The 20,804-nt window shown below is 42.3% G+C and overlaps 5 non-coding genes across 5 annotated transcripts; all 5 read right to left on the reverse strand.

Moving 5' to 3' along the window:
• Positions 1-5,767: 5,767 nt before the first annotated feature.
• Positions 5,768-5,839, reverse strand: trnap-agg. The gene has a single exon. It is a non-coding gene; the product is annotated as a tRNA-Pro (tRNA).
• A 2,707-nt stretch (positions 5,840-8,546) lies between these two features.
• Positions 8,547-8,618, reverse strand: trnap-ugg. The gene has a single exon. It is a non-coding gene; the product is annotated as a tRNA-Pro (tRNA).
• Positions 8,619-11,847: 3,229 nt separating this feature from the next.
• Positions 11,848-11,919, reverse strand: trnap-ugg. The gene has a single exon. It is a non-coding gene; the product is annotated as a tRNA-Pro (tRNA).
• A 4,794-nt stretch (positions 11,920-16,713) lies between these two features.
• trnap-ugg lies at positions 16,714-16,785 on the reverse strand. Its single transcript has one exon. It is a non-coding gene; the product is annotated as a tRNA-Pro (tRNA).
• Positions 16,786-19,285: 2,500 nt separating this feature from the next.
• trnap-agg lies at positions 19,286-19,357 on the reverse strand. The gene has a single exon. It is a non-coding gene; the product is annotated as a tRNA-Pro (tRNA).
• Between the last annotated feature and the right edge of the window lie 1,447 nt (positions 19,358-20,804).

The following is a 20,804-nucleotide window of genomic DNA, read 5'->3' on the forward strand; positions in this document are numbered from 1 at the left end:
CCTGAATTCTTTCACAGGTAATGTCCAAAACGGAATAACAGAAATCCTCTAGTCTGTAGAGGGGAACAACAGGAGAAGCGGCCACAGACTGCAGGTCGCTTCGGGTTGGCGCAGGCCGTAGCTGATAGAGACACCTGCTCACACGCAGCATCTGATGAAGGCAAAAACACGACAGGACGGAACAAGAACACAGTACAGCAAAGAAGGATCCGACAAGGACAGAAGCGGAAACAGAGGGAGAAATAGGGACTCTAATCAGAGGGCAAAATAGGGGACAGGTGTGAAAGAGTAAACAAGGTAGTTAGGAGAATGAGGAACAGCTGGGAGCAGGAACGATAGAGAGAGAGAGAGAGAGAGAGAGAGAGAGATAGAGAGAGGGAAAGAACCTAATAATACCAGCAGGGGGAAACGAATAGAAGAGAAAGCACAGGGACAAGACATGACAATCTATGACAAAACATGACAGATTCTCCTGGTGATTGACTGTGAGAAGAATCTCTCTGAACCAGACAACTACTATTTAGAGGCTCAACATTTAAGGCCATTTGAACGTAAAATGTACTACAAGTAGTAGTTACAAGTAGACATTAGTTACTGTGCCTGCAATGCACTGCCGACATGAATGACTCATGTATAGCAGGTATGGGTCTTGCACAGTCTATGTCAATAGCTCCATGCAATTCACAGACTTTATATGTATCTCTGTCACAGGAGGTTGGTGGAACCTTTATTGGGGAGGACCGGCCCGTGGTAATGACTGGAGGGGAATCTATATTACCGTCTGTCACACAGTTCAAAGTCACTCGTTGACATTACGACACTGTACATTATATTCCATACTGACTGGATATTGTTTTATATCTCTGTTTTACCAAAGGGCCTACAGATATGCATATTTGCTACTTACTGTCTACCATTTTCCTTTTGGTAAGATTTTTCTCCCCACTTTGTGATCTTTAAATATACTAACTCACTTAGGACAACCCTAAATACATCTATCACATATTTTCTCAAATGGTGGGCTCATCTGGAATTTAAACCCAGGACTACTCACACCCTAAGAGAGAAGCATACCCTTAAACCAACAAGCCTGTTTAGGGAAACCCACCCGATCGTTATACTTCTCCCATCCCCTTCTCCTCATCAGCCTGTGAGTAAACTTCCAGAATCTGTGATGTGGCAGGTTTTGGCTATTAGACTGCCCTCTAGAGGTAACTGACACTTTTGGGTGAGTTTTACATACACCGAGTGCTCAAAACATTAGGAACACCTGCTCTTTCCATGACATAGACTGATCAGGTGAATCCAGCTGAAGTATATCATCCCGTATTGACATCACCTGTTAAATTCAGTTCAATCAGTGTAGATGAAGGGAACACTATTCTTCAACTTCCGGCGCCGACAGAGATGGCCGCCTCGCTTCGCGTTCCTAGGAAACTATGCAGTTTTTTGTTTTTTTACGTGTGATTTCTTACATTAGTACCTCAGGTCATCTTAGGTTTCATTACATACAGTCGAGAAGAACTACTGAATATAAGATCAGCGTCAACTCACCATCAGTACGACCAAGAATATATTTTCCCGCGACGCAGATCCTGTGTTCTGCCTTACAAACAGGACAACGGAATGGATCGCATACAGCGACCCAAGAAAACGACTCCGAAAAAGAGGGAAACGAGGCGGTCTTCTGGTCAGACTCCGAAAAAGGGCACATCGCGCACCACTACCTAGCATTCTTCTTGCCAATGTCCAGTCTCTTGACAACAAGGTTGACGAAATCCGAGCAAGGGTGGCATTCCAGAGGAACATCAGAGACTGCAACGTCCTATGCTTCACCGAAACATGGCTCACTGGGAAGACGCTATCCGATGCAGTGCAGCCAACAGGTTTCTCCACGCAACGCGCCGACAGAAACAAACATCTTTCTGGTAAGAAGAGTGGCGGGGCGTATGCGTCATGACTAACGAGACATGGTGTGATGAAGGAAACATACAGGAACTCAAATCCTTCTGTTCACCTGATTTAGAATTCCTCACAATCAAATGTAGACCGCATTATCTTCCAAGAGAATTCTCTTCGATTATAATCACAGCCGTATATATCCCCCCAAGCAGACACATCGATGGCTCTGAACGAACTTTATTTAACTCTTTGCAAACTGGAAAGCATTTATCCGGAGGCTGCATTCATTGTAGCTGGGGATTTTAACAAAGCTAATCTGAAAACAAGACTCCCTAAATTTTATCAGCATATCGATTGCGCAACCAGGGGTGGTAAAACCTTGGATCATTGTTACTCTAACTTCCGCGACGCATATAAGGCCCTGCCCCGCCCCCCTTTCGGAAAAGCTGACCACGACTCCATTTTGCTGATCCCTGCCTACAGGCAGAAACTAAAACAAGAGGCTCCTACGCTGAGGTCTGTCCAACGCTGGTCAGACCAAGCTGACTCCACACTCCAAGACTGCTTCCATCACGTGGACTGGGACATGTTTCGTATTGCGTCAGATAAAAATATTGACGAATACGCTGATTCGGTGTGCGAGTTCATTAGAACGTGCGTCGAAGATGTCGTTCCCATAGCAACGATAAAAACATTCCCTAACCAGAAACCGTGGATTGATGGCAGCATTCGCGTGAAACTAAAAAGCGCGAACCACTGCTTTTAATCAGGGCAAGGTGTCTGGTAACATGTCCGAATATAAACAATGCAGCTATTCCCTCCGCAAGGCTATTAAACAAGCTAAGCGTCAGTACAGAGACAAAGTGGAATCTCAATTCAATGGCTCAGACACAAGAGGCATGTGGCAGGGTCTACAGTCAATCACGGACCTCAAGAAGAAACCCAGCCCAGTCACGGACCAGGATGTCTTGCTCCCAGGCAGACTAAATAAGTTTTTGCCCGCTTTGAGGACAATACAGTGCCACTGACACGGCCTGCAACGAAAACATATAATAATAATATAATAATAATAATAATAATGCGGTCTCTCCTTCACTGCAGCCGAGGTGAGTAAGACATTTAAACGTGTTAACCCTCGCAAGACTGCAGGCCCAGACGGCATCCACAGCCGCGCCCTCAGAGCATGCGCAGACCAGCTGGCTGGTGTGTTTACGGACATATTCAATCAATCCCTATACCAGTCTGCTGTTCCCACATGCTTCAAGAGGGCCACCATTGTTCCTGTTCCCAAGAAAGCTAAGGTAAGTGAGCTAAACGACTACCGCCCCGTAGCACTCACTTCCGTCATCATGAAGTGCTTTGAGAGACTAGTCAAGGACCATATCACCTCCACCCTACCTGACACCCTAGACCCACTCCAATTTGCTTACCGCCCAAATAGGTCCACAGACGATGCAATCTCAACCACACTGCACACTGCCCTAACCCACCTGGACAAGAGGAATACCTATGTGAGAATGCTGTTCATCGACTACAGCTCGGCATTCAACACCATAGTACCCTCCAAGCTCGTCATCAAGCTTGAGACCCTGGGTCTCGACCCCGCCCTGTGCAACTGGGTACTGGACTTCCTGACGGGCCACCCCCCGGTGGTGAGGGTAGGCAACAACATCTCCTCCCCGCTGATCCTCAACACGGGGGCCCCACAAGGGTGCGTTCTGAGCCCTCTCCTGTACTCTCTGTTCACCCACGACTGCGTGGCCACGCACGCCTCCAACTCAATCATGAAGTTTGCGGACAACACAACAGTGGTAGGCTTGATTACCAACAACGACGAGACGGCCTACAGGGAGGAGGTGAGGTGAGTGTGGTGTCAGGAAAATAACCTCACACTCAACGTCAACAAAACTAAGGAGATGATTGTGGACTTCAGGAAACAGCAGAGGGAACACCCCCCTATCCACATCGATGGAACAGTAGTGGAGAGGGTAGCAAGTTTTAAGTTCCTCAGCATGCACATCACAGACAAACTGAATTGGTCCACTCACACTGACAGCGTCGTGAAGAAGGCGCAGCAGTGCCTCTTCAACCTCAGGAGGCTGAAGAAATTTGGCTTGTCACCAAAAGCACTCACAAACTTCTACAGATGCACAATCGAGAGCATCCTGGCGGGCTGTATCACCGCCTGGTACGGCAACTGCTCCGCCCTCAACCGTAAGGCTCTCCAGAGGGTAGTGAGGTCTGCACAACGCATCACCGGGGGCAAACTACCTGCCCTCCAGGACACCTACACCACCCGATGTTACAGGAAGGCCATAAAGATCATCAAGGACATCAACCACCCGAACTACTGCCTGTTCACCCCGCTATCATCCAGAAGGCGAGGTCAGTACAGGTGCATCAAAGCTGGGACCGAGAGACTGAAAAACAGCTTCTATCTCAAGGCCATCAGACTGTTAAACAGCCACCACTAACATTGAGTGGCTGCTGCCAACACACTGTCATTGACACTGACCCAACTCCAGCCACTTTAATAATGGGAATTGATGGGAAATGATGTAAATATATCACTAGCCACTTTAAACAATGCTACCTTATATAATGTTACTTACCCTACATTATTAATCTCATATGCATACGTATATACTGTACTCTACATCACCGACTGCATCCTTATGTAATACATGTATCACTAGCCACTTTAACTATGTCACTTTGTTTACTTTGTCTACATACTCATCTCATATGTATATACTGTACTCGATACCATCTACTGTATGCTGCTCTGTACCATCACTCATTCATACATCCTTATGTACATATTCTTTATCCCCTTACACTGTGTATAAGACAGTAGTTTTGGAATTGTTAGTTAGATTACTTGTTGGTTATCACTGCATTGTCGGAACTAGAAGCACAAGCATTTCGCTACACTCGCATTAACATCTGCTAACCATGTGTATGTGACAAATACAATTTGATTTGATTTGATTTGACAGGTTAAAGAATGATTTTTAAATCTTGAGGCGTATTCTGTATGTGTGCCATTCAGAGGGTGAATGGACAAGACAAAATATTGAAGTGCCTTTGAATGGGGTATGACAGTAGGTGCCAGGCGCACCGGTCTGAGTGTGTCAAGAACTGCAATGCTGCTGTTTTGTTCACTCTCAACAGTTTCCCGTGTGTGTCAAGAATGGTCCGCCAGCCAAAGGACATCCAACCAACTTGACACAACTGTGACCAACCATGGTAACATGATGGATGGGTACAGCACTCAACTCGACATTAGAAGGTTCCTAGAGGGACCAGCTCTCAGAGAAAACACACAATTGCATTGGAGTCAACATGGGACAGCATCCCTGTGGAACACTTTCGACACCCTGTAAAGTCCATGCCCCTGACGAATTGAGGCTTTCCTGGTGGCAAAAGGGAATGCAACTCAATATTAGGAAGGTGTTTCTATTGTTTATTTACTCGTCTAAGTTCCTGCACAAGGTTCAGTTTATCTTCATTCAGCATTATGTCACTGTGGTGGGGAATGTGCCCCTGGCCAATGTTATCTGCATCTGTGTGAATTCACTATGTCACAAGTTCACAATGTCACAATATTTAATGAATTAACTTAGATATTTGTGTTTCTGCTTGATCCTAACAGCTCTTAGTTACGACACTAGCCTTGGAATCCTAACTGACAAGCTTTGTTTCACCATAACAATATTGAAACCGAGCTTATGAGTTAAGATTCCAGGCTCCTTATTTAAAGTAATATTATTGATAGAGATGCTTTAGTGAATGTACACTACTATGCTTTGTACACTCTATGAAGGCCTGTTCATCCTGTAAATTGCTTGACAACTTAAAAGGAGGGCTCGTCCGGGATTTGAACCCGGGACCTCTCGCACCCTAAGCGAGAATCATACCCCTAGACCAACGAGCCGCTCCCAGGTTCGACAACCAAGAGTTTAAATTCCACTGCATGCGACGTGCATAAGGAATTCCTCTGAAGTTAATGTTGCATGCTCAGTAAAACTGCTCAGAGACTACCACCTAGTGGCTATTCTAGACTCTACACAAACACAGACTTGTTGATCAAATGGAAACAGATGGAGGACTCATCATGGACATAAAGCATTTTGGAAAGGACATTGCAATTGAGGGCTTCCACCATTTTAAAGTAGTCAACTGGGTGGGTTTTAATATGAGTTGGGAGGAATCAGTCAAAGAAAAAGAAGCCAATTGACTAATTTAAAAATGGAGATAATATAAGTCCTCTATTTATCTCTGTTATTGATCATCATTAGAGTCCATTGGAAAGACAGAAGATATAGGCCCTGGCCCATTTTGTTCACCTTCTCTGCATTTGATGTCTCTGGTCTAAAAATGAGTATTTCTTCAGAATTTAAGGGGCTGCATTGTATTGTATCCCATTTTATTTTTAGAAAACGTGTAAGGTCAAAGGTCATGTATGGTATATGCATGTATTAAGTATATTGTATATGCATCCAAGCATCATAAATGTTCCTCTAGATTATCCTGGTGATAGTCTGTGAGAAGGATCTCTAAACGAGACAACTACTATTTAGAGGCTCAACATTTAAGGCCATTTGAACGTAAAATGTACTACAAGTAGTAGTTACAAGTAGACATTAGTTACTGTGCCTGCAGTGCACTGCCGACATGAATGACTCATGTATAGCAGGTATGGGTCTTGCACAGTTTATGTCAATAGCTCCATGCAATTCACAGACTTTATATATATCTCTGTCACAGGAGGTTGGTGGCACCTTAATTGGGGAGGACCGGCCCGTGGTAATGACTGGAGGGGAATCAGTGGAATGGTATCAAATACATCAAGCAGGTGGTTTGATGCCATTCCATTGCTCCGTTCCAGCCATTATTATGAACCGTCCTCCCTCAGCAGCCTCCACTGATCTGTTTTTCAGACAATCAACTGTTTCTTCATCCTTTACTACCTGCTGGAGATGGCGCTGAAGGTGGTAGCATTTGTCAGGACAGGATATATGTCCTATGGGAGTAACGTGTTTGATGGATCTCTCACAGGTCTTTCACTGGTAGGTGCAGTTCAGTATTATATACTGTATGTCAGGATAATGCAGGATCCATTCTGAAGCATGGGCAATTTAGAGAAGATTCTAGTTGATGTATCTATTGTACCATCTGTCACACAATTCAGTCACTCGTTGACATTACGACACTGTACATTATATGCCATACTGATTGGATATTGTTTTATATCTCTGTTTCACCAAAGGGCCTACAGATATGCATATTTGCTACTTACAGTCTACAATTTTCCTTTTGGTAAGATTTTTCTCCCCACTTTGTGATGTTTCAATATACTAACTCACTTTGGACAACCCTAAATACATCTATCACATATTTTCTCAAAAGGTGGGCTTATCTGGGATTTAAACCCAGGACTACTCACACCCTAAGAGAGAAGCATACCCTTAAACCAACAAGCCTGCTTAGAGAAACCCACCCGATCGTTACACTTCTCCCATCCCCTTCTCCTCATCAGCCTGTGAGTTAACTTCCAGAATCTGTGATGTGGCAGGTTTTGGCTATTCGACTGCCCTCTAGTGGTAACTGACACTTTTGGGTGAGTTTTACATACACCGAGTGCACAAAACATTAGGAACACCTGCTCTTTCCATGACATAGACTGATCAGGTGAATCCAGCTGAAGTATATCATCCCGTATTGATGTCACCTGTTAAATTCAGTTCAATCAGTGTAGATGAAGGGGAGGAGACAGGTTAAAGAAGGATTTTTAAGTCTTGAGGCGTATTCTGTATGTGTGCCATTCAGAGGGTGAATGGACAAGACAAAATATTGAAGTGCCTTTGAATGGGGTATGACAGTAGGTGCCAGGCGCACCGGTCTGAGTGTGTCGAGAACTGCAATGCTGCTGTTTTGTTCACTCTCAACAGTTTCCCGTGTGTGTCAAGAATGGTCCGCCAGCCAAAGGACATCCAACCAACTTGACACAACTGTGACCAACCATGGTAACATGATGGATGGGTACAGCACTCAACTCGACATTAGAAGGTTCCTAGAGAGACCAGCTCTCAGAGAAAACACACAATTGCATTGGAGTCAACATGGGACAGCATCCCTGTGGAACACTTTCGACACCCTGTAAAGTCCATGCCCCTGACGAATTGAGGCTTTCCTGATGGCAAAAGGGAATGCAACTCAATATTAGGAAGGTGTTCCTATTGTTTATTTACTTGTCTAAGTTCCTGCACAAGGTTCAGTTTATCTTCATTCAGCATTATGTCACTGTGGTGGGGAATGTGCCCCTGGCCAATGTTATCTGCATCTGTGTGAATTCACTATGTCACAAGTTCACAATGTCACAATATTTAATGAATTAACTTAGATATTTGTGTTTCTGCTTGATCCTAACAGCTCTTAGTTACGACACTAGCCTGGAATCCTAACTGACAAGCTTTGTTTCACCATAACAATATTGAAAACGAGCTTATGAGTTAAGATTCCAGGCTCCTTATTCAAAGTAATATTATTGATAGAGATGCTTTAGTGAATGTACACTACTATGCTTTGTACACTCTATGAAGGCCTGTTCATCCTGTAAATTGCTTGACAACTTAAAAGGAGGGCTCGTCCGGGATTTGAACCCGGGACCTCTCGCACCCAAAGCGAGAATCATACCCCTAGACCAACGAGCCTCTCCTAGGTTCAACAACCAAGAGTTTAAATTCCACTGCATGCCACGCGCATGAGGAATTCCTCTGAAGTTAATGTTGCATGCTCAGTAAAACTGCTCAGAGACTACCACCTAGTGGTTATTCTAGACTCTACACAAACACAGACTTGTTGATCAAATGGAAACAGATGGAGGACTCATCATGGACATAACGCATTTTGGAAAGGACATTGCAATTGAGGGCTTCCACCATTTTAAAGTAGTCAACTGGGTGGGTTTTAATATGAGTTGGGAGGAATCAGTCAAAGAAAAAGAAGCCAATTGACTAATTTAAAATGGAGATAATATAAGTCCTCTATTTATCTCTGTTATTGATCATCATTAGAGTCCATTGGAAAGACAGAAGATATAGTCCCTGGCCCATTTTGTTCACCTTCTCTGCATTTGATGTCTCTGGTCTAAAAATGAGTATTTCTTCAGAATTTAAGGGGCTGCATTGTATTGTATCCTATTTTATTTTTAGAAAACGTGTAAGGTCAAAGGTCCATTTTGTTCACCTTCTCTGCATTTAATGTCTCTGGTCTAAAAATGAGTGTGCATGAGGGTGCATTGTATCCCATTTCAGTTTTTAGAAAATGTGTAAGGTCAAAGGTCATGTACTGTATATGCATGTATTATGTCTACTGTATATGCATGTATTATGTCTACTGTATATGCATGTATTATGTCTACTGTATATGCATGTATTAAGTCTACTGTATATGCATGTATTAAGTCTACTGTATATGCATGTATTATGTCTGCTGTATATGCATGTATTATGTCTACTGTATATGCATGTATTATGTCTACTGTATATGCATGTATTATGTCTACTGTATATGCATGTATTAAGTCTACTGTATATGCATGTGTTATGTCTCCTGTATATGCATGTATTATGTCTGCTGTATATGCATGTATTATGTCTACTGTATATGCATGTATTAAGTCTACTGTATATGCATGTGTTATGTCTCCTGTATATGCATGTATTATGTCTACTGTATATGCATGTATTATGTCTACTGTATATGCATGTATAAAGTCGTCTGTATATGCATCTAAGCGTCATCAATGTTCCTCTAGATTCTCCTGGTGATTGACTGTGAGAAGAATCTCTCTGAACCAGACAACTACTATTTAGAGGCTCAACATTTAAGGCCATTTGAACGTAAAATGTACTACAAGTAGTAGTTACAAGTAGACATTAGTTACTGTGCCTGCAGTGCACTGCCGACATGAATGACTCATGTATAGCAGGTATGGGTCTTGCACAGTTTATGTCAATAGCTCCATGCAATTCACAGACTTTATATGTATCTCTGTCACAGGAGGTTGGTGGCACCTTAATTGGGGAGGACCGGCCCGTGGTAATGACTGGAGGGGAATCAGTGGAATGGTATCAAATACATCAAGCAGGTGGTTTGATGCCATTCCATTTGCTCCGTTCCAGCCATTATTATGAACCGTCCTCCCCTCAGCAGCCTCCACTGATCTGTTTTTCAGACAATCAACTGTTTCTTCATCCTTTACTACCTGCTGGAGATGGCGCTGAAGGTGGTAGCATTTGTCAGGACAGGATATATGTCCTATGGGAGTAACGTGTTTGATGGATCTCTCACAGGTCTTTCACTGGTAGGTGCAGTTCAGTATTATATACTGTATGTCAGGATAATGCAGGATCCATTCTGAAGCATGGGCAATTTAGAGAAGATTCTAGTTGATGTATCTATAGTACCATCTGTCACACAATTCAGTCACTCGTTGACATTACGACACTGTACATTATATTCTATACTGATTGGATATTGTTTTATATCTCTGTTTTACCAAAGGGCCTACAGATATGCATATTTGCTACTTACAGTCTACAATTTTCCTTTTGGTAAGATTTTTCTCCCCACTTTGTGATGTTTCAATATACTAACTCACTTTGGACAACCCTAAATACATCTATCACATATTTTCTCAAAAGGTGGGCTTATCTGGGATTTAAACCCAGGACTACTCACACCCTAAGAGAGAAGCATACCCTTAAACCAACAAGCCTGCTTAGAGAAACCCACCCGATCGTTACACTTCTCCCATCCCCTTCTCCTCATCAGCCTGTGAGTTAACTTCCAGAATCTGTGATGTGGCAGGTTTTGGCTATTCGACTGCCCTCTAGTGGTAACTGACACTTTTGGGTGAGTTTTACATACACCGAGTGCACAAAACATTAGGAACACCTGCTCTTTCCATGACATAGACTGATCAGGTGAATCCAGCTGAAGTATATCATCCCGTATTGATGTCACCTGTTAAATTCAGTTCAATCAGTGTAGATGAAGGGGAGGAGACAGGTTAAAGAAGGATTTTTAAGTCTTGAGGCGTATTCTGTATGTGTGCCATTCAGAGGGTGAATGGACAAGACAAAATATTGAAGTGCCTTTGAATGGGGTATGACAGTAGGTGCCAGGCGCACCGGTCTGAGTGTGTCAAGAACTGCAATGCTGCTGTTTTGTTCACTCTCAACAGTTTCCCGTGTGTGTCAAGAATGGTCCGCCACCCAAAGGACATCCAACCAACTTGACACAACTGTGACCAACCATGGTAACATGATGGATGGGTACAGCACTCAACTCGACATCAGAAGGTTCCTAGAGAGACCAGCTCTCAGAGAAAACACACAACTGCATTGGAGTAAACATGGGACAGCATCCCTGTGGAACAATTTCGACACCTTTTAGAGTTCATGCCCCTGACGAATTGAGGCTTTCCTGATGGCAAAAGGGATTGCAACTCAATATTAGGAAGGTGTTCCTATTGTTTAGTACACTCAGTGTACATTACATTGTCAGATTTGCAAATGTCTGTGGTTGACATCTTTCTTAAGTGCTGTAAGTTATCATTTACGTTATGAGGACTGAGGCCTATCCAGGACTTTAGTGTTACAGCTACAAATAAAACCATATGGACGTTTCTCCGTGGCTGACAGATAAGAGTATTTATCTAATTAGGCTTGTCAGTTATACGACCAGTCGTTCAGCAAGTTCTCATAATACAAGCATAGACGACATTGGTATCCTGTGAGCCTGCTAGTTGTTATAGAAACCAACACATGACTGAATGTCACTGTTTCTGCTGAATATGCACAGTCATCTCCACTTCCCCAAGCAGACAATCATTATCTTGGACAGTACAACGAGCCGGTTGTGTTCAGAAAAGAAGGGCTCGTCCGGGATTTGAACCCGGGACCTCTCGCACCCAAAGCGAGAATCATACCCCTAGACCAACGAGCCTTATTTAAAGAAAGGTAAACACAGACTATAAGTTCTGCTCCCCATCTGCCCTGTCACTGATGTCAAGCGTGTGTGAAATCTGAGGCGTGTCCTTAGTGAAACTTTGTTACTTTACTCACCTCTACCGGTGATGATGTATACTGCATCATCACTATAGTAAAGTTCTGACCTGAAGAACATTTTACATTTGTCAGTTATACGAGGCCATATATCATATTATGTATTGTATATATTTCCTCCGATGTATAACCCGATATATTGTCCAAGGCATATTTAACACAAAAGAGCTGAAATATCCAGTAGAACTATAACCATATCATAACATATTCCAGAACACTTTACTTGACCCCTTTGTCATAGGTCATAAGGGCTGTCCCGACCATTTTATGTGCTGCTTATTGTAGTCTTCAGCGAATGAGTAACAAATAATTGCCCAAATTTGTTTGGATTTTTTTAAAATGTATTTTATTTAACCTTTATTTAACTAGGCAAGTCCGTTAAGAATACATTTTTATTTACAGTGATGGCTTACCAAAAGGCAAAAGGCCTCCTGCGGGACGGGGGGACTGGGATTTAAAAATAAATACAATATAAACATAGGATGACACACACATCACAACAAGAGTGACACAACACCACATGTAAAGCACTATCATAACAACAAAAGGCACAGGAACCCTACATTTAAGTGAGATGTGTGTAGATTATGAAAATGAACTCGCTGAGAAGATTTAAGGATGGAGCAAAATGTAAGCGTTCCTTTCCTTTATTTTCTTAGTCTCCTGTTATTAACTTGTTGAGCAACATTGTGCTGATGATGGAGAGTTTCCCCCTGCTACCGAGGGGGCTTCATTCTGGAACAGACAATTACAGGGCTCCAAAAGAAACACCTTTCTATTGGGGGACACAGGGACATGGTAAGTTCTTCAAAATATCTCTCTCTCTCTCTCTCTCTCTCTCTCTCTCTCTCTCTCTCTCTCTCTCTCTCTCTCTCTCTCTCTCTCTCTCTCTCTCTCTCTCTCTCTCTCTCTCTCTCTCTCTCTCTCTCTCTCTCTCTCTCTCTCTCACACACACACACATACACAGAGTAAGATCATTCAATTAAGCCCATGTTCTCTACATGTTTCCCTTCACACAGATGAGGAGCTGTACATTCAACAGGTTGTGGTCCTCAAAGAAGATGCTTTACATGTAGGAATAACTTGTTATTTTCCACCGTGAGCTGCTTTTGAAGTACAGTTTCTGTACATTACTTTGTTTATCAACACTTTTATAGTACATTTGTTTACATTCCTTATGGGCACCGGACATGGAGCTGAGTTGACCGTTGTGCCTGGTCTGGGCCGGCGCAGAAGATATCTCCTCCCATGGAGGCGGGACCGAACGTTGTGTCTGGACTGAGTTTTTCCTAGCCACCGTGCTTCTACACCTGCATTGCTTGCTGTTTGGGGTTTTAGGCCGAGTTTCTGTACAGCACTTTGTGACATCTGCTGATGTAAGAAGGGCTTTATAAATAAATGTTATTGATTGAAAACCCTTTATTTAGCAGATGTCAATCCAGACATCCATCCTGAGGAGACATTTGGGCATCAGGGCAGCTTTTTATCTAATTAGGCTTGTCAGTTATACGACCAGTCATTCAGCTAGTTCTCATAATACAATCATAGACAACATTGGTATCCTGTGAGCCTGCTATTTGTTATAGAAACCTATATATGACTAAATGTCACTGTTTCTGCTGAATATGCACAGTCATCTCCACTTCCCCAAGAAGACTATCATTATCTTACCCACTGGCTCCATGTCATCTACAAGACCCTGCTTGGTAAAGTCCCCCCTTATCTCAGCTCGCTGGTCACCATAGCAGCACCCACCTGTAGCACGCGCTCCAGCAGGTATATCTCTCTAGTCACCCCCAAAACCAATTCTTTCTTTGGCCGCCTCTCCTTCCAGTTCTCTGTTGTCAATGACTGGAACGAACTACAAAAATCTCTGAAACTGGAAACACTTATCTCCCTCACCAGCTTTAAGCACCAACTGTCAGCTCAGAGATTACTGCACCTGTACATAGCCCACCTATAATTTAGCCCAAACAACTACCTCTTTCCCTACTGAATTTATTTAATTTTATTTATTTATTTATTTTGCTCCTTTGCACCCCATTATTTTTATTTCTATTTTTCACATTATTCCACTGCAAATCTACCATTCCAGTGTTTTACTTACTATATTGTATTTACTTTGCCACCATGGCCTTTTTTTGTCTTCACCTCATTTGCTCACATCGTATATAGACTTGTTTATACTGTATTATTGACTGTATGTTTGTTTTACTCCATGTGTAACTCTGTGTCGTTGTATGTGTCTAAAAATGAGTATTTCTTCAGAATTTAAGGGGCTGCATTGTATTGTATCCTATTTTATTTTTAGAAAACGTTTAAGGTCAAAGGTCATGTATGGTATATGCATGTATTAAGTCTATTGTATATGCATCTAAGCATCATAAATGTTCCTCTAGATTATCCTGGTGATTGACTGTGAGTAGAATCTCTGAACGAGACAACTACTATTTAGAGGCTCAACATTTAAGGCCATTTGAACGTAAAATGTACTACAAGTAGTAGTTACAAGTAGACATTAGTTACTGTGCCTGCAGTGCACTGCCGACATGAATGACTCATGTATAGCAGGTATGGGTCTTGCACAGTCTATGTCAATACCTCCATGCAATTCACAGACTTTATATGAATCTCTGTTACAGGAGGTTGGTGGAACCTTAATTGGGGAGGACCGGCCCGTGGTAATGACTGGAGGGAATCAGTGGAATGGTATCAAATACATCAAGCAGGTGGTTTGATGCCATTCCATTTGCTCCGTTCCAGCCATTATTATTATTTTTATTTTTTTATTTTTTTATTTCACCTTTATTTAACCAGGTAGGCTAGTTGAGAACAAGTTCTCATTTGCAACTGCGACCTGGCCAAGATAAAAGCATAGCAGTGTGAACAGACAACACAGAGTTACACATGGAATAAACAATTAACAAGTCAACCGTCCTCCCCTCAGCAGCCTCCACTGATCTGTTTTTCAGACAATCCACTGTTTCTTCATCCTTTACTGCCTGCTGGAGATGGCTCTGAAGGTGGTAGCATTTGTCAGGACAGGATATATGTCCTATGGGAGTAACGTGTTTGATGGATCTCTCACAGGTCTTTCACTGGTAGGTGCAGTTCAGTATTATATACTGTATATCAGGATAATGCAGGATCCATTTTGAAGCATGGGCAATTTAGAGAAGATTCTAGTTGATGTATCTATAGTACCATCTGTCACACAATTCAGTCACTCGTTGACATTACGACACTGTACATTATATTCCATACTGACTGGATATTGTTTTATATCTCTGTTTTACCAAAGGGCCTACATATATGCATATTTGCTACTTACAGTCTACAATTTTCATTTTGGTAAGATTTTTCTCCCCACTTTGTGATGATTCAATATACTAACTCACTTAGGACAACCCTAAATACATCTATCACATATTTTCTCAAAAGGTGGGCTTATCTGGGATTTAAACCCAGGACTACTCACACCCTAAGAGAGAAGCATACCCTTAAACCAACAAGCCTGCTTAGAGAAACCCACCCGATCGTTACACTTCTCCCATCCCCTTCTCCTCATCAGCCTGTGAGTTAACTTCCAGAATCTGTGATGTGGCAGGTTTTGGCTATTAGACTGCCCTCTAGTGGTAACTGACACTTTTGGGTGAGTTTTACGTACACCGAGTGCACAAAACATTAGGAACACCTGCTCTTTCCATGACATAGACTGACCAGGTGAATCCAGCTGAAGTCTATCATCCCATATTGACGTCACCTGTTAAATTCAGTTCAATCAGTGTAGATGAAGGGGAGGAGACAGGTTAAAGAAGGATTTTTAAGTCTTGAGGCGTATTCTGTATGTGTGCCATTCAGAGGGTGAACGGACGAGACAAAATATTGAAGTGCCTTTGAATGGGGTATGACAGTAGGTGCCAGGCGCACCGGTCTGAGTGTGTCAAGAACTGCAATGCTGCTGTTTTGTTCACTCTCAACAGTTTCCCGTGTGTGTCAAGAATGGTCCGCCAGCCAAAGGACATCCAACCAACTTGACACAACTGTGATCAACCATGGTAACATGATGGATGGGTACAGCACTCAACTCGACATCAGAAGGTTCCTAGAGAGACCAGCTCTCAGAGAAAACACACAACTGCATTGGAGTAAACATGGGACAGCATCCCTGTGGAACAATTTCGACACCTTTTAGAGTTCATGCCCCTGACGAATTGAGGCTTTCCTGATGGCAAAAGGGATTTCAACTCAATATTAGGAAGGTGTTCCTATTGTTTAGTACACTCAGTGTACATTACATTGTCAGATTTGCAAATGTCTGTGGTTGACATCTTTCTTAAGTGCTGTAAGTTATCATTTACGTTATGAGGACTGAGGCCTATCCAGGACTTTAGTGTTACAGCTACAAATAAAACCATATGGACGTTTCTCCGTGGCTGACAGATAAGAGTATTTATCTAATTAGGCTTGTCAGTTATACGACCAGTCGTTCAGCAAGTTCTCATAATACAAGCATAGACGACATTGGTATCCTGTGAGCCTGCTAGTTGTTATAGAAACCTATACATGACTGAATGTCACTGTTTCTGCTGAATATGCACAGTCATCTCCACTTCCCCAAGCAGACAATCATTATCTTGGACAGTACAACAAGCCTGTTGTGTTCAGAAAAGTAGGGCTCGTCCGGGATTTGAACCCGGGACCTCTCGCACCCAAAGCGAGAATCATACCCCTAGACCAACGAGCCTTATTTAAAGAAAGGTAAACACAGACTATAAGTTCTGCTCCCCATCTGCCCTGTCACTGATGTCAAGCGTGTGTGAAATCTGAGGCGTGTCCTTAGTGAAACTTTGTTACTTTACTCACCTCTACCGGTGATGATGTATACTGCATCATCACTATAGTAAAGTTCTGACCTGAAGAACATTTTACATTTGTCAGTAATACGAGGCCATATATCATATTATGTATTGTATATATTTCCTCCGATGTATAACCCGATATATTGTCCAAGGCATATTTAACACAAAAGAGCTGAAATATCCAGTAGAACTATAACCATATCATAACATATTCCAGAACACTTTACTTGACCCCTTTGTCATAGGTCATAAGGGCTGTCCCGACCATTTTATGTGCTGCTTATTGTAGTCTTCAGCGAATGAGTAACAAATAATTGCCCAAATTTGTTTGGATTTTTAAAATGTATTTTATTTAACCTTTATTTAACTAGGCAAGTCCGTTAAGAATACATTTTTATTTACAGTGATGGCTTACCAAAAGGCAAAAGGCCTCCTGCGGGGACGGGGGACTGGGATTTAAAAAATAAATACAATATAAACATAGGATGACACACACATCACAACAAGAGTGACACAACACCACATGTAAAGCACTATCATAACAACAAAAGGCACAGGAACCCTACATTTAAGTGAGATGTGTGTAGATTATGAAAATGAACTCGCTGAGAAGATTTAAGGATGGAGCAAAATGTAAGCGTTCCTTTCCTTTATTTTCTTAGTCTCCTGTTATTAACTTGTTGAGCAACATTGTGCTGATGATGGAGAGTTTCCCCCTGCTACCGAGGGGCTTCATTCTGGAACAGACAATTACAGGGCTCCAAAAGAAACACCTTTCTATTGGGGGACACAGGGACATGGTAAGTTCTTCAAAATCGCTCGCTCTCTCTCTCTCTCTCTCTCTCTCTCTCTCTCTCTCTCTCTCTCTCTCTCACACACACACACATACACAGAGTAAGATCATTCAATTAAGCCCATGTTCTCTACATGTTTCCCTTCACACAGATGAGGAGCTGTACATCATCAACAGGTTGTGGTCCTCAAAGAAGATGCTTTACATGTAGGAATAACTTTTTATTTTCCACCGTGAGCTGCTTTTGAAGTACAGTTTCTGTACATTACTTTGTTTATCAACACTTTTATAGTACATTTGTTTACATTCCTTATGGGCACCGGACATGGAGCTGAGTTGACCGTTGTGCCTGGTCTGGGCCGGCGCAGAAGATATCTCCTCCCATGGAGCGGGACCGAACGCTGTGTCTGGACTGAGTTTTTCCTAGCCACCGTGCTTCTACACCTGCATTGCTTGCTGTTTGGGGTTTAGGCCGAGTTTCTGTACAGCACTTTGTGACATCTGCTGATGTAAGAAGGGCTTTATAAATAAATGTTATTGATTGAAAACCCTTTATTTAGCAGATGTCAATCCAGACATCCATCCTGAGGAGACATTTGGGCGTCAGGGCAGCTTTTGAGCTGCTGCATCTGTCAGAGCCAGGAACCTTCCTTCTCTGAGGATGTTACCGTGTAAGACAGGACCCCTTTGTGGTGTTTATTTTATGAATATACAACAGGTTATTACAGAGATGCCATCATGAAGGTGAGATGGTTCCCTCCTTACCTGAAACAACATACTGTAATACATAGTGTTAAACAACGTTATGTTTTATGAAGTTATATATGTACAAGGCCACACCTCTGAATTGTGAACACTTTTGGTACGTCAAAAGATTCTAAAAGTGTAATTTCCTCAGAAAGCGTCTCAGTCATCCAGTGGCTTCATCCCCAGGGAGGCCTTCCAGAGACTGTTTGATGAGCTGGACAAGGATCAAACAGGTATTTATATTTTATCTCTACGACAATGTTCATTTCTTCAAAACTATGCAGTTGGCAGACTGTCAGTCTAACTCCAAGCAGACTTTCATCATTTGCCTTTGTGCTTGCATTTGCAACGGAAGCAACAATTTGGACAGAAGCAAATCTGAAAACTTATTGTGAAAGGAGATTGAACAGCAAATTGAAGTCATTGTTTCCCTCTGTAGCATCCTCCATTGCCTGAGTACTCGTCTAAGTTCCTGCGCAAGGTTCAGTTTATCTTCATTCAGCATTATGTCACTGTGGTGGGGAATGTGCCCCAATGTTATCTGCATCTGTGTGAATTCACTATGTCACAAGTTCACAATGTCACAATATTTAATGAATTAACATAGATGTTTGTGTTTCTGCTTGATCCTAACAGCTCTTAGTTACGACACTAACCTGGAATCCTAACTGACAAGCTTTGTTTCACCATTACAATATTGAAACCGAGCTAATGAGTGAAGATTCCAGGCTACTTATTCACAGTGATATTGTTGATAGAGATGCTTTAGTGAATGTACACTTCTATGCTTTGTACACTCTATGTTGGCCTGTTCATCCTGTAAATTGCTTGACAACTTAAAAGGAGGGCTCGTCCGGGATTTGAACCCGGGACCTCTCGCACCCTAAGCGAGAATCATACCCCTAGACCAACGAGCCTGTAACACAGTTAACAACCAAGAGTTTAAATTCCACTGCATGCCACGTGCATAAGGAATTCCTCTCAAGTTGATGCTGTTGCATGCTCAGTAAAACTCCTCAGAGACGGCCACTTAGTGGCTATTCTAGACTCTGCACAAACACAGACATGTTGATCAAATGGAAACAGAGGACTCAGCATGGATTTAAAGCATTTTAGAATGGACATTGCAATTGAGGGCATCCACTATTTTTAAAGTAGTCAACTGGGTGGGTTTTCCTATGAGTTGGGAGCAATCAGCCAATGAAGAAGAAGACAATTGGCTACTTTCAAATGGAGATAGTATAAGTCCTCTATTTATCTCTGTTATTGATCATCATTAGAGTCCATTGGAAAGACAGAAGATATAGGCCCTGGCCCATTTTGTTCACCTTCTCTGCATTTGATGTCTCTGGTCTAAAAATGAATGTGCATGAGGGTGCATTGTATCCCATTTCAGTTTTTAGAAAATGTGTCAGGTCAAAGGTCATGTATGGTATATGCATGTATTATGTCTACTGTATATGCATGTATTATGTCTACTGTATATGCATGTATTATGTCTCCTGTATATGCATGTATTATGTCTACTGTATATGCATGTATTATGTCTACTGTATATGCATGTATTATGTCTACTGTATATGCATGTATTAAGTCGTCTGTATATGCATGTATTATGTCTACTGTATATGCATGTATTATGTCTACTGTATATGCATGTATTATGTCTACTGTATATGCATGTATTAAGTCGTCTGTATATGCATCTAAGCGTCATCAATGTTCCTCTAGATTCTGTTATGCAGGTGACTGAGGACCCAAAAGCGACTTAACAGAAACAGAGTTTATTCCAGTCTTAACAGAAAACGACTAATCCTGAATTCTTTCACAGGTAATGTCCAAAACGGAATAACAGAAATCCTCTAGTCTGTAGAGGGGAACAACAGGAGAAGCGGCCACAGACTGCAGGTCGCTTCGGGTTGGCGCAGGCCGTAGCTGATAGAGACACCTGCTCACACGCAGCATCTGAAGAAGGCAAAAACACGACAGGACGGAACAAGAACACAGTACAGCAAACAAGGATCCGACAAGGACAGAAGCGGAAACAGAGGGAGAAATAGGGACTCTAATCAGAGGGCAAAATAGGGGACAGGTGTGAAAGAGTAAACGAGGTAGTTAGGAGAATGAGGAACAGCTGGGAGCAGGAACGATAGAGAGAGAGAGAGAGAGAGAGAGATAGAGAGAGGGAAAGAACCTAATAATACCAGCAGGGGGAAACGAATAGAAGAGAAAGCACAGGGACAAGACATGACAATCTATGACAAAACATGACAGATTCTCCTGGTGATTGACTGTGAGAAGAATCTCTCTGAACCAGACAACTACTATTTAGAGGCTCAACATTTAAGGCCATTTGAACGTAAA

The sequence above is a fragment of the Oncorhynchus gorbuscha genome, linkage group LG01 (genome assembly GCF_021184085.1).
Source record: "Oncorhynchus gorbuscha isolate QuinsamMale2020 ecotype Even-year linkage group LG01, OgorEven_v1.0, whole genome shotgun sequence".
Lineage (NCBI taxonomy): Eukaryota > Metazoa > Chordata > Actinopteri > Salmoniformes > Salmonidae > Oncorhynchus > Oncorhynchus gorbuscha.